This window comes from Cavia porcellus, unplaced genomic scaffold (genome assembly GCF_034190915.1).
Source record: "Cavia porcellus strain 051 isolate PalLab524CR breed Dunkin Hartley unplaced genomic scaffold, mCavPor4.1 scaffold_5, whole genome shotgun sequence".
NCBI classification, from domain to species: Eukaryota; Metazoa; Chordata; class Mammalia; order Rodentia; family Caviidae; genus Cavia; species Cavia porcellus.
In genome coordinates, this window is record NW_026947488.1 from 36,305,568 (window position 1) to 36,320,317 (window position 14,750).

General features: G+C 49.1%; 1 protein-coding gene and 1 long non-coding RNA gene across 5 annotated transcripts in view; one reads left to right on the forward strand and one right to left on the reverse strand.

Moving 5' to 3' along the window:
* Dtd1 (D-aminoacyl-tRNA deacylase 1) overlaps positions 1 to 14,750 on the reverse strand; it is a 92,209-nt gene that overhangs the window by 48,881 nt on the left and 28,578 nt on the right. The window lies entirely within an intron of this gene.
* Positions 5,901 to 6,701, forward strand: LOC134476040 (uncharacterized). The gene is made up of 2 exons (XR_010047473.1): positions 5,901 to 5,996; positions 6,083 to 6,701. It is a non-coding gene; the product is annotated as an uncharacterized LOC134476040 (long non-coding RNA).

The window sequence follows — 14,750 nt, forward strand, 5'->3', positions numbered from 1 at the left end:
GGGCGCCCTGTGCCCCGGGGGCCCAGCATCAGACCCTACCCGCAGGGGCACTGGCAAACAACCTGGGGTCACAGATCACACAGGGCCCAGGGTGGAGACAAAACTGCAAAACCAACGACCTCCTGCAAAGGAGCATCTGCAACTAAGCATGCAGCCCACGATCTTCTAATGTACTTTTCAGTTTACTCAGACTTTCGGATAGTTGTTCCTGAAGTCCTCTCCAAGTAACACTATTTTTAACTCTCAGTATTATGACCATATATTAAGTGACCTCGGTTAACCGCCCTCTATAGGGCTGCCACAGGCAGCTTGTAATTTAAACTGCATTGTTTCCATTCCACACTCTCCCTCTTCCTTTCCTTCTTTAAATCATAAACTCTTGGTAATCATCTCAGGGTTGCTGCTTACTTTAAATGCTGGGAGCAACCATTGGGAGTCAAGCAGCCGTGCTTGCAAGGCAATAAAGTCACCTCTGCCAGATCTCAACCAAGACAGTTCCTGTGTGTATTTATATCCTTGAGTAAGTCAGTAAATTGAGGGGGGGAATCACCAAAGTACCTCATACAAGTCTACATAAAAATACACAACTCTGGCAATACAATTATGAAAAAAACAGAAACTAGTTTAATTTGATAATTTAAAAAGAAGGAAAATCAAGCATCACTTCCTATTCAAGGCCAATTTGTTGCTGCCACTGATGTTACTGTTTTATTTTATGCTGTTTTGTTTTTGAGCCAGTCTCACTAATTAGCCCGGGCTGGCCTCAAACTTCTAGTGATCCTCCTGCCTCAGCCTCCTGAATACTGGGACTACAGGTACATACCAGCATTCCTGGCCCAAGGCCAATATTTTTGAAAAGTCACTCTAAAATGGTTTGTTTCACAACAGAATGATCATATTAGAATTTTAAAACTGAATTTCAAATATAAAATATCTTAATGGAGGGTTTTATTTCATTTTAAGTACAAAGGTGTTTTGTTTTTTTTTTTTTTCTCACAGAATAAAACTAATGAGATAAATGTTGCTGGGGTGGCTTAGCAAGATGCGTGGTTGACAGCCATCAGCCTCTCACAGAAAGAGATGTCTGTCCCTGCACCTTATCGGAAACCAGAAGCACCTCTCCTCCACACTGGGGGTTTCAGTGTTGCTTTAGAGATGAATGGGCTTTAAAGAGTTAAAGTTCTTTCAAAGGTGAGGAGTGACAGTATTTCAAAGAAACTACTGTTTTTCCAACAATACTATTCTAAAAAAGCTAACTCAGCACTATTCTAAATAGGTCAAGAATCACAAACCTGACAAGGGAAGCATTCATCCCCCTAGACTGCTCCTTCATTTTACAAAGAACCTGGTAAGAATTAAGCCCCTCCCAGCAGCTCCCTCCCTGAAATGTAAGTAAGTAACAGAGTCAGGAAAGAAAATGTGATTCATGGATACATCCTGCCATGTGCTTGCATTTGTAGCACTCTTCCTGCCAGAAAAGTTCAGCATTTTATTCACTGTAAGGTTTTAGGTGGGAACAGAACACAAGAAAGCAGGAAAAGATTGATCAGTTGCTCTCAGACAGTTTAAGGTATCAAAGGTGAACAAGTCACAGGAAGATCGGAGAAAACCCAAGTGCTTCAGCTCAGGCAAACACACTGGACAGACAGAGCGGCTCTCCGTCAGCACTGGGGACACTGAGAGGGAGCCAGACCCCTCCCTTGAGGAGGAACCATCCCTGTGCAGGCCCTGACCACAGCCCAGAGCTCAAGGTGCTGGGACCCACAACAAAAGCAGGCAGCAGCCCAGCAGTGGGTCAACACACGGAAGCAGCAGCAGCGCTATGGGTGAGAGACTGTGGGAGGGAGGGAGGCTCATCCCTGACACCGCAGGCTCTCTCCAGTTCACCAGAACAAGCATTTGCTACACAATCACAATGGCCAGCTCCAACTTGGCTAATTTATCCGTTAACCAGCAGGGAGTGTGGGGACAGTCGTTTCCGGGGACTGGCGCTCTGCTGGCTTAGGGCTCTTCCGCCCCTCTGCTTGGTGAACTCTTGAGAGCTTCTAAAAAGGAAGCCGATGGGCTGGGTGTTACTCCAGCCACACGACTTCTTCATCCTGAGGCTTTCTGCAGGACTGATGGGATGCACCTATCTGTCAGCTGCCCACTGTGTGCACCGCAGTAAGTGCTGCACTGTGTTTGAGTTCTGCTTCTCCGGGCAGCAGCTGGTAATATAACTGCAGAGCATGGGATGAGCTCAAGATGTCAGATGGAAATGACACTGAGCGACACTAGAGCGCTCACAAATAGCTGCACCTATGAGCAGGACCCAGCTGGCCCAGGCTGCCCCTCGCACCCCAAAGCCGACTCCGCCAGGGGCAGGGCAGGCATGCTCCCTGTACCCCGACGGGCAAGGAGGGTGAGCGCAGGCTCAGGGGAGGACTCCCAGGTGAAGCGGCAGGGAATCTGCATCTGCAGTGATATCTGATCGAAACCCCAAGGATCAGGAGCTGCTGCAGATGTGCAGAGAGACAGCTGTGCTCATTGGGCACACACGAAGCAGGTGACACATGAAGCAGCCAGGTACAGTTGCCCTGGCGCGCAGACCTGGAGCCACCAGAGCAGCACAGAACTGAAGGTGCAAGGACTCAAGTGTGGCAGTAACACGATGGTCAGAAATACAGACACAGAAAGAAGGGCCAGGCCGGGCAAAGCACAGAAAAGCTGTTCCACTAGGCACATGAGCAACTACATGAGCCTGCATGTTTTGTCGTCTCTGACATGTTGACAACCAGGCTCGGTCACAGAGAAGGTAGGGCCCAGGGAGCAGGGATTCCAGGAGTCCAAGCCATGGTAGAGCCCTACTCCTGCTGGGGAGAAGGGGAACTTACTCGGCAAAAGAACCACAAAGACTAAGGTCAAGCAGTGCTATGACTTTACTGCAGGTCAAAAGAGACCTCTGAGAGGGGAGCAGCACCCAGGGCAGCCCAGACATCCAACTCCTGTGCTGCAGCCCCGCACTGCATCCAGGGCTCCTGGGGGCCGGGAGACCCCCTGCAACACACTCACACAGACACAGCTTGGCACCCTCTCTGCCTGTTACTCCAGATGCCACACCAAACCCATGCTAGCCCCGGTGTCTGGACAGAATTACACCTGTAGCAAAGTGTGGGACAGGAGCTCTGTGGAGACCCAAAGTGGTGACCCCTGCGGACAACAGAAGGAAATTCCTCTGAAGTACACCTTCCAGAACATGGCCACAGACATCGGAAACAGGAGGGCACAGCTGCAAAGTGCTCAACTCAACAACCTCTTGCTCATTGTAGGAAACCAAAGCAGGACGATCCACCAGAGGGTCAGGGAGGCTGCCTGAGTTTCCTTGAAAGAGAAGAGCAAGCAGATGGTGCCCAGGTGACAAGGACCCTTGCCACCCGCTTCATTCAGAGACTCTGTGTCCAGAGGGGACCCTGCACCAGCACTCCTGGGGGCTCCGGTCCTGTCCCCACCAGGCGCAGCAGCAGGCACAGCCACTATAGGCCATGCTCAAGATGAACAGGTGTGCTCAGGGAACACAGTGACCATGTAGGACAGCAAACAGTGCCCTGCCCCACAGCTCAGCTTCCTCCCCCTGCACAAGGGCCAAGCTGTTGTTCTTCCTGATGTTGCTTTCACAGGCCACCTTGTTTAGTCCACGAATCAGACTCTAACTTCCTGAAGCAGAAAACCCAGACAACAGACACCACCACCCCCATCCCACCTTACCCTCTCCCAGACACACAACACCACCCCACAGACTCCACTAGGATCAGGTAGCCTCCCACACTCATTTCTGCAGCAATAGCCCATATGTGCTAAGTTTCAAAACACAATTCAAAAATAGATAATAAAAACTGGTACTGCAGACAACGGGGGCCTTAGAAACAGAAACACATGGACAAACACATATGTTATTCTGTTCCACAGCATTCCAAGAGCCAAACACAGCCATGAGGACACCTTCCTTGAGTTGTGCTCAGAGTAACGCTTCATTTTTCTAGAAGAAAGAACAGGAGGCCCCAGCCTGAATGACTGACGACGCTGCTGTGCAGCTTTCCAGCCTCGGCCCTGGGCGTCCTGGTACCTCTGAGCACTCCTCACGCAGCATTCACAGGTTATTCCGAGCTGAGGCAGGGATGCATTTGTTCCCCATGGATGGGACAGGACAGATCAGGTGGCAAGTCACACACTGGAGACACAGCAGTGAGAGCACCCTAGGCAGAGCAGGGAGGAGAGGGCATCGGATGCCCTGGGGCACAATGGAGGTTTCCTGTGGAGCCCAGCTCAGGTAAGAAATGACAAGAATCCTGGCTGTGAGCGCACAGGGCAGGGGTTGGTCCAGGGAGGGTCAGCAGATCTGAGTCACAGTCACTGAGGTTGCTGAACATGTGGCAGGGTAGAAAATGAATGTCCTCATTCCAGTGACAAGCAATAAAGTGCCCACTGTGTGCCAGGCAGGCTCTCAGACCCAGGACACGAGCTCTCTCAAGTGAGCAGGGAAGAAGGCAAGAGGCAGAGGCCTCCCCTCTGCTGCCCATCATCAGGCCTCTGCCCTGGACAGGCCCATGGGGCCCTTCTGCCTGCTCCTCCCCGCCCCCCAGGAGGACCTCAGCTTCTGACAGGTACCAGCTGCCGGCCAAGAACAAGCAGCCAGCATAACTGTGGCTGCTAAGCTGCTACACTAATGAAAGGAAATGCTATCGGACGGGCTTCCAGGACATGAGATGTCTGGTTTTCCTTTCAGAGCAAGCTTCAGGGCTCCCCCAGCAAGCTCCTTCCCCAGCCCTCCTTCACTTTCACGTTCACTTAGCCACACTCGCACCTGCTGCAAGGCAGGGCCTTAAGCCATCCCCAGCTCTCGCCCTGCCAAGTCCAGGGGAGCCGTTTGCTAGCTGCTGCTGCTGTGCCCACGGCCACCGGGACCACCTCCAGGACCCTCTGCATCCCTCTCCCCTGCCCCTCCTGCAATCTGTGCCTGGAAATTGGGCACGAATCTCTTGTTTCCTTCAACTCGAGGTTTCATTTATTGGGGTTGGAAACTAATGTGCCTTTTGGCTCATGTAATGAGAAAATCCTCTGGCTAAAACACACACAAACAAATTCCTTTTCTCTTGAATCAAACAAAACAAAATTATTTTCCATGTTGCTCTGAAAGAAAATTAAGTAGACAAAATATCATCACTAAAGTATATCAAACTCTACTAGAGATGACAGAAATTGGGAAGAAAATTGTACCAAGATCATGGTGAAACCACACTGAAAATCAAATGAGGAGGGGAAGAGCCTAATCTTTCTCACAGGAGAACTCCAAACAATTAGGGTAGCAGGAGTGGACAAAATACAGATGCCCAGGGAGAGTTGAGATTCAGATATTATAAGAGACCTACACTCAGAAAGTATCCCTTGTTGGGCTATAGCAGGTCGCAGCTCATGCGGGACACTTGCCTAGCATGTAGGAGGCCCTGGATTTATCTCCAGCATTGCAAGGAAAAGAGTCTTTGTTTATCTGAAAATCAATTTTGCATACTCTACCACCATACAAATAAGATATGTAGGTATGTGGTATCACTGAAAACTCTGGTGTATGTTTATATTTTTTAAAAGTATTATAGAAGACATATTGTCATGAAACTCCTCAAAATCTTCCCCCTCGCTTCAAACATACTCATCCCGTGGTTCTTGCCACTTTCTGAAGCAGCTCTGGAGTCCTTTTTCTTGAGTGTCTTTAGTTGCACTGTGTGGCTGCCTTGATGTTCTGACCTAGGTGGAAATGCTTCCCTTTTATGGTCATTTTTGGGGAGGAGCCAGGAGTCACACAGTGCCAGATCCCGTGACTAAGGTGGGTGAGGATGTGGTATCATGTTTTTATGAGCTGCCTTCCTGCAGGATACGGGTAGCTCAGAGCAGTTTTCACCTATTTTCAACCACATCTCATAAAGACATAAAAATGGACTCCTGGAACTGGTTAAGTGCTTGAAGTAAGGGGGCATATTTTGAGGGGACGCATGGCAGCATGTTTTTCACTATAATGATTCCAAACATTCACTGTATTTTTTTTTTTCAGATCACCCCTTGTACTTCTCTCTCCAGGAAACAGGGCTTTATCCTCAGAGTCTCTCGGAGGCTGCGCTGTGCTCAGTGACTCACCTGGAAGCACAGAGGTGGGAAAGGGAACCCTGCAGCTTCACAGTGGAGGGACATAGCCAGCACCAGATTAGCCAGTGATTGAGGTTAACATCATCAGTGGAGTCATGAAGAAGTGGGGAGGGCTCCACCTTTGGGGTACTCTCTTCCAAAACCCAGACCCCCATCTGACAGCAAGAGAAGCCAAGACACCGTTCAGGGCATCTGGCCAGCTTGAGGCTGCAAGCGTCATGAAAAGCAAGGGAAGACCAAGAAACCCACAGGCGATGGGGTGCAGTGTGGCACCCTCAGTGGGTCCTGGGACAAAGGCAGGCATGGACGCAGACCATGGTGAAATTCAAACCAGGTCTAATTAACAAGGGGACACCCAAGATCCATTATGGAGTTTTTACAATGTGCTATGAAAATACAAAACAGTAATGAAGGGGAAAGCAAGTTGGGGGTATATGGGAACTCTATACTGTGGACAACATTTCTGTGCATTTAAAATTACCTCAGAATAAGGTTTTCCTAATTAAATGTAAGCAAATTAGAGGTTATGAGAATATCAAACAACTGCTTCAAAATTCTCCTGCAAAATGCAGGGAGAGAGCTGGTAAGACAAGTGCTGATAACCATAACTTTTAATGCAAGTATTTTTTAAAGGCACATGAGCAAATGACAGAAGACCAAGGCCAGGAACGTCACCCGAGGAACTTTCCAGGCCTCCCAAGTCCCCTTCATCTTTTGGCCCCACCAGGCTCCAGATCAGCCACCGCCCCATTTGTCTGGATGCAGAGGTCAGTGCTGGAAGTCCAACTCCCAGACACAACCTCAGCCAGTAGAACCTTGCACTCTTGCATGTGTCTGTGTGTGCCCCATATGCACTGGTGTGCACATGAATGTACACTGAGATGGCAGAGCTTAATACATAAAAAGCCAGGCGCAGCTCCAATATCCAGGTAACCAGTACAGCTCCCCAGAAAGCTCTGGCCTAGCGCAGCGCTCTCTGCTCTGCTGCACGCCTCCCACTGCTGTCTGTTTATGCTCAGCATCAACCCCACACAGACAGACATTCTTCGCAGTTGCTGTGAAAACTCAAGCACACACACAACCCCAGCTAGCACACCCCAGAGTTCTGGGAGGCCACCCCATGGCAGCAGGGCCGCCAGATGCACTGAAGCTTGTGTGCAGACTGAACAGTGGGGTCTAGGGTCTCCTGGGCACAGCCAAAACCATATACAAGAAGAAAGACCCATGCCAGGCATCTAGGGGCACGGAGTAGGGGGCCCTAGGAGTCAGCGCACCTGCACATGGAACCCAGAGCCCAGCAAACAGCAGGGACCCAGGGACAAGCTCCTTCTCCAGGAAGGAAGAGCACAGTACACAGCAGGGCCACACCTCAGGCACTGGTAGAACAGTACTTGCCAGAGGCCACAGGGGCATCAGGTACCAGGCCCCCAGCAAAGGTGCCAAATCACAACTCTGGGCACCGGGACTCTGGTAGTAGAACAGAACCACATCCAGTGGACTTCTGCAAACTTAGATTCATGCATTAGCAAAAACAGACTGAGGCGGAGACCAGAGAGCTGTGGCAGGTGCAATGGGGGGCCTGGTTTTGATCTGGAACCACAGGCGGTACCACACAAACAGTAACACCTTACTTTGTGTGCATGTGTGTACGCATGCATGTGTGCACTACAGGGGACTGAACCTCACAGTGAGCTCCTGCCCCAGCCCATTTTTATTTTTTGAGACAGAGCCTTAATAAATTGCCCAGACTGGGCTGGACCCTGAAATCCTCCTGCCTCAGCCTCCCAGAGTTCTGAAATTACAAGTTAATGACTTACTTTTAATAACTCTATGCTCACGACAGATGTTGACATTAGAGAAAATGAGATAGAGAATGTACAAATGTCCCATTAGTGTCTTTATGCCTCTTCTGTAAATCAAATTATTTCAAAATAAGATGATAAAAAGATACATTTTACAAGTAACATAGAAAAGATTATTAAGAATAAACCCTGGCAAACACAAGAATCCTTTAGTAAAGACATTTTACTCAATTACTGAGAGGATTATTAAAGCTGGCTTGTGTATTTCATTTTTCCAAATTGCAGACTACACAATAACACTCCCAAAGAAGGCTGCAGAGCCGGGTAACTTCAGCAGACACGCAGACCATGGCTGACTCAGAGCGGCATGTGGCCTCGACAGTTCACTCTGCGGTCCGTGTTCTTGAGGTCTTTGCAGCTCACAGCACAGTTAGATGGAAACATGTGGAACCACACTGGGTGAGCCAGGCACTCCCTGGAACCTAATTTGCCACAGGGGTCTCATGGCAGCCCCCTCCTGGCCCCTGGAGTCCATTCCAGTACTGCCCATGGGGGTGGTGGCAGGGAAGGACTCTCTGGCTGCCCAGGCCACAGACACTGCCAGCTGGGACCCAGTCAGCAGACCGGGTCACCACAGCCTGAGGTGGGCACCCACTGGCGACGGCCCTAAGGCTGCTGCTGGAGGGCCAGCTAGAGAGGTCGTGGTCACAGGACCAGGCCCTGGCACTGCTGCCAAGACTCCTGAGCAGGCCCCAGGGACCATACCTGTAACCCCCAACCACATGTGTGTATCTCCATGTGTAGACACAGGCGTGTGCACACACATTCATACATACACTGTGGCTCCACTTTCTTTGATTTCAGTTAACCATTGTTAAAACTGCAATGTGAAAATACGGAATGGAAAATTCCAAAAATAAACATCAGGACACCCCAGTAACTCCATGAGGGAGGGGTCCCAGGTGAGTTCTTGCCTCCCCACAGTGAAAAGCCTGGGGCAGGGAGGGGTCCTAGATCTGAAACACTGAGCCATGCAGGTAGATAGAGGCCTCTAGAAACGGGCTGGCTGGGCAACAGCAGTGGACTGCATAACTCTATACAACAACAGACACTATGTTAACCCAACGCAAAATCAAAGTTCAGTTCTAAAATAGTTTCAAAAATATCTTCAGTCACTTCCAGGTCTAGACACTGAGCAAATCTCCATGCATTTTTACCCCACCCACCATGATCGTATTTACCATTTCCAGAACTCACCAAACAATCACCCACACCCCTGACTTCCCACAGCACAGTTACACCAATCGGTAACCAGGGGGCAATGTGGGATGACGCCATGACCAGCAAGGCTGGGCCCTCAAGAACACTGTCACCTCTACCGTGTCCTCTCTGAGCTGTTTTCTCCTGCAGAAGCCACATCCAAAAGAACCGAGGCCTCCTGACCAACCCCAGCCCTGAGCTGCAGTGCTGTAGGGACCTGTCCTGGGGGTAGGACCTCCCATCTTTACCAGGCCCCTTAGAGGGAGCCCCTAGCTAAGCACCCCCAAAGCTCTTGAGGCACCTCACACTCCAGCCCACCAAGTTTCAGCTGTCACAGTGACAGGGGGCCAACACTTCTGCATTTCTTTCCAGGATTCCAGACCTCGGCAGGCAACCAGCACTTACTGACTAAAATCTACCCGTGCAGGGGTCCTAAGCGGGTGGCCCAGTCAGTCAAGATTAGAGTCTTCCTTATCTTAGACAAAGGTGCCAAACACATTCACTGGAAGAAAGACAGCCTCTTAATAAATGGTGCTGGGAAAACTGGCTCTGCACATGCCAAGATTAAAGTGGACCCGTATCTTTCACCACACACTAAACTAAATTCAAAATGGATCAAAGATCTAAATATTAAAACAACATTAAATCTTTGGAAGATAGAGTAGGTAAAATTCTTGAAGACATTGGTGTAGGCAAAGACTGAACAAAACCTCAACTGCACAGGAACTGTCACAAGGAATCAACAACTGGGATCTCATCTTATTAAAAAGCTTTTGCACAGCAAGAGAAACCACCAACACAGTGGAAAGACAACACACAATGTGGGAGAAAATGTTTGCCAGCTCTTCTTCAAGGGGTTACTATCAACAACATATAAAGAACTCAAAGAAATCAGTCCTCCCAGATTAAAATCCAATCTAAAAATGGGCACCTAAGACTTCTCAGAAGAGATACAAACAACAAATAAATATGTGAAAAAATGTTCAATATCACTAGTCATTCAAGAGATGCAAATTACGGGGCTGGAGGTTTAGCTCAGCGGCATAAGCACCTGCCTTGGAAGCAGGCAGTCGTGAGTTCGATCCCCGGTACTGATAAAAAGGAAAAAGACAAAAAAAAAAGAGAGATGCAAATTACAACACTGAAATTCTACTTCACCCTAGAAAGAACAGCTACTATCAAGAAATCAAGCAATAACAAATGCTGGAGGGGCCTTGGGGAAAAAGGAGCCCTTCACTGTTGGTGGGAATGCAGACTGGTGCAACCACTGTGGAAATCAATGTGAAGATTCCTCAAAAAAACTAGAATTGGAGGTCCCATTCAACTCAGCTATTCTCCTGCTGGGTATCTTCCCAGAAGAATTAAAAACATCATACCACAGTGATATATGTGCACCCATGTTAACAGCAGCATAACTTGTAATAGGCAGATCTTGGAAACAACCTAAATTTGCATTGAATGAGGAATGGATTAAAAAAGACGTGGTATTTTTATACAATGGAGTACTACTCAGCCATAAAGAAGGACAAAAGAGCTTTTTATAGGTAAATAGATGCAACTTGAGCCCATACTCATAGGTGAGTATCAGACATGCATGTTTAAACATTGTATTGTCTCACTAGTGTGAGAAGCTGAAAGAAACAATATACATATACATATATATACATAATATATAAAACATAGTTAAGATAGTTATACTACTGATTTCTCTGAGTTCAGTGAAGAGAAAGGTCTGCACTGGTACTATTTGGACAACTGAATGCAGATGTCTTGTGCTCTGGGTGACTGATTTGGGGATGGCAATGCACAGTGTATGCATCATGTTTTGAAATTTTGCTTTATCTTTTTTTCTCTTTAAAATAAAATAGATTTGGGGAAAAAAAAAAGATCTGGTGTCTTCTGTGGCCACCGAGTACTGAGGAGACCAGGGAAAAGTGATGGTCAAAGCAGAGTTTTAGGTCCAGTTTATCCTCAAAATCTCCCAGGCAATGGCAGCCCCTGTGTTGATTTTCTAAAATCAGAAAAGCACCCCCCCACACTTGTTACATTCTTTGTATGTGTGTCTGATTCGGGTGTCAGTGGAGGAGCAGTCTGAGAAGGCGTGAGGCCCAGGCTGGGTGCGTGTCCCTCACACAGAAGGTCCCCAAGCAACCCATGCGAACATGATGCAGATGGGCCGGCGGGAACCCAAGCACAGCTCCAGCTGAGGTCACGAGAGGATGGCCCTGGACAAGACTGGATAGGATCTGCCGGTAAGCAGCGGCCCAGTGCCCACAGCCGGGCTTACATCTCAGGCCACAGCCAGGAAACAAGTGACACAGAGCAACACTGCATGAGCGGACACCACACCATGCACACTGTTTTCACAACTGGCTGTCTTGTTCTGTTTTGTTTTGTCTTTTTGAAACAAGGTCTCACTATGCAGTCCAGGATAGCCTTGAGCTCATTTTGTAGCCCAAGCTGGCCTTGACTTCGCAGTGATCCTCCTGCCTCAGCCTCCTGAGAGCTGGGGCATGACCTCATACCTTTTTTTATGGCAAAGCTTATGTCAAAATAAAAATGTTTTTAAAACAGAATTTATGGAAAGCAATAACAAAATAATATTGCCATTAAAAGTGAAATGATACTCGACCCATTCCAAAGGGCTCCAGTACCAGTTGGTACCAGAACATACTGATGACCCAGCCTCGACTGAGGACGGGGTTGAGACAGGTAGGGTCAGGGCTGGTGTGTGGCATGAGATGTGACCACCGGCACCCACCCGCCTCCATGTGGCCCAGTGTTCACAGTCTCTCCTGGCAGGATGGCTCGGACAGGAGCAGGAGCAGAGATGACACATGAGTCCATGAGGCCCCTCCATCCTCCTGGCCCAGGACAGGCAGGCTGGTGATAGGAGCTAGAGGGGGCTGGACTCCTGGCCATGAAGGGAAGAGCCTCCTGCCCAGCCAGGCAGCACCTGGACACCCTGGTGCCAGGTGAGACCCTGCAGACACCCTGCAGCTGACACTTCCTATGGCAGTGCCAATGAAGACTCTTGCACTCCACCCCGGAACTCGTAAGAAAGCCAAATTGCTGAAGGTCATCAGGTCATAACAAAACCTTTATGGGGGAAAACAATATCATCCATGCCTTCTCGTCCTGAGATGGTCCTGCTTCCATCCTGCACAAGTAAGCAAACCCTTCTGCATGAAGAGGATGACCGCCACACTGCCCACTGGTGCTAGAGACAGAGCGAGAACAGAGTAAAAGCCCATGCACTGGGGAAAGAAATCTCTCTCGGCCCCAAACACTACCCTGACTGTGTGTTCCGCCCTCCAGCAGGGCCTCAGTCACCAACCCACAGGGGACACCCACACAGGGACACGCTTTGCACCACCAGTCCTGCAGTGCCGTCTCTGCCCCAGGGTGGCAGGCATGTGTTCCTCCATTAGAGCAGCCTCTCTTACATGGGTTTGGAGTCTGCAACAACACAGTTATAAAAATGAGTAGTTCAGGAAAACTGCCAGAGTGAAAGCATACTAGTCGTGGTAATAAACAGAAATTATTACACTCGGCAGAAGAAGAAAACAAATTTGGGCAGACAAAGCAACCAGTACACAGAAGGAGAGAGAAGGCCACTGATGGGTCGGGTGTCAGTTGGCAGGAATCACTCACAGAAACTGCACGGCAAGCAGAGCTGTCTGCACCTAGGGTAATTTAGGGTGTCCATGACCTTGTTTAGAAAAGAGATGCCCACGGGACCCTCATTTCCTACACCTCACTACAGGTCTTAAAATTCTGTGTTTGTATCCTGTTGAAATTAAAATCACACGAGTATCATAACACAGGTACACATTCTAATAACCAAAAGCACTCTTCAAACACAACTTGCTATCTTAAACTATTAAAATAAAACATAGAAACATCACCCATGAACAGCCATTTCCTAAATCATGATTTCTTTTTAAAATCATAATATAGGCCAGGTGTGGCCACCTGTATTCCCAACACTCGGAGGCTGAGGCAGGAGGATCACCACAAGTTCAAGGCCAACTTGAACTACATACCAAGGCCCTGTCTCAAAAAGTCATAATAAATAAAATAAATATAAAAATACAATAAAATCATAATGCAAATTCATCAAAAGAACACTGTTAATTTTAACTAATGCTCAGAACAGGAATTTCTGTTCATTAACACTGTATTAAATTTCTACTTGTGTATGTATAAAACCAAAACCTCTCCTATTAATTTAACCTCTTACACACACACATAAAACCCTGGTCAAACACAGCATGCCCACAGTGAGATCAAGGTCCCGGGTCCTGCCCATGTAACTCCCAGGGGCTCCCCTGGCGTGGGGGCTTCCTCGGCACAGGGTCTGGGGCCACATGTCCACTGCCCCTTGGCCATCACACAGTGAGCTCCAGTGTATGCTTGACAAGGGCACAGGCCCTCCCAGAGTGGCGGCCCCAGGGTGTGGATGGACCTCACTGGCAACCCAAAAGCCCAGGCAGCAGCCTTCGAGACACCTCTTTCAGAGCCCAGTGGCTCCAGAGCCAGAAAGAGGCCCTGCAGCTGGTTGTTCAAGAGGACCCGGCTTCTCTCCTCTCACAGGCCTGTGCGGGTCAGGGGTGTGGATACGGAACCAAGACTGCCAATCCTCGAATGTGATTTATTAACACATCTCTATTATTATTGTTAATACTACATTCCTGTTTAATAGAGTCCTACTAATATTCAGTAAATTCACATTTTCAAAACCAAGGATCCCTTTCAGAGTTAGATATTCCTAAGAACAGCACTTTGTCTCTCTCTTGCTCCCTCTCTTTTTTTGTTTTTTGTTTTCTTTGAGACTCGGTCTTGCTTTGCAGTCCCAGCTGGGTTCGAACTCGAGGCACCTTCTGCCCTCCCCCCCCCCCCAGGATGGCATGCATGTGCCTGGTCTGGGACATCGAGGGCCAGGGCTGCACAGGATGAGCCCAGCACTGACCACCCTGAGCCTCCCCGGAAGAGGAACTGCTGCTGTGTTCTCCACCCAGAACCGGCCCGCTCCATGCCCAGAGACACGGCCATCACCCGGGAGCCATGAGAGTCCAGTGCTGTGCTCTGCATGGGGAGTGAGTGTCCAAAGGTCCACCCCATGCCCAGTCGTGGTCTCTGCTGCTACGGTTGCTTTCAGACTGGAAGCCTTATCCTGACCCAGGCGTCACCACATGAAAACAAGAACCACATTCCGGGAGGAAATCTGCACCCTTCCCCTGGGACCCTCGCTGAGGGCAGCGCGAGGACCTTCCAAGGACACCAGCAGTGCTGTAACCCAAGCCCACCTCACCCCACAGTCTGCAAAGACACCTGCAAGCCAGCATTCACCGTGGCCCCATTCACAGTGCCCAAGATCAGAATCAACCCAGGAGCCCCGCAAAACAGGCACCGGGAAGCAAACAACACATAGTAGGGCAGCACTCGGCTGTGAAACACAGCGAGTCCTCCCTGAAGGACACACGGTGAAGGCACACACAGACAGAGCGGCAC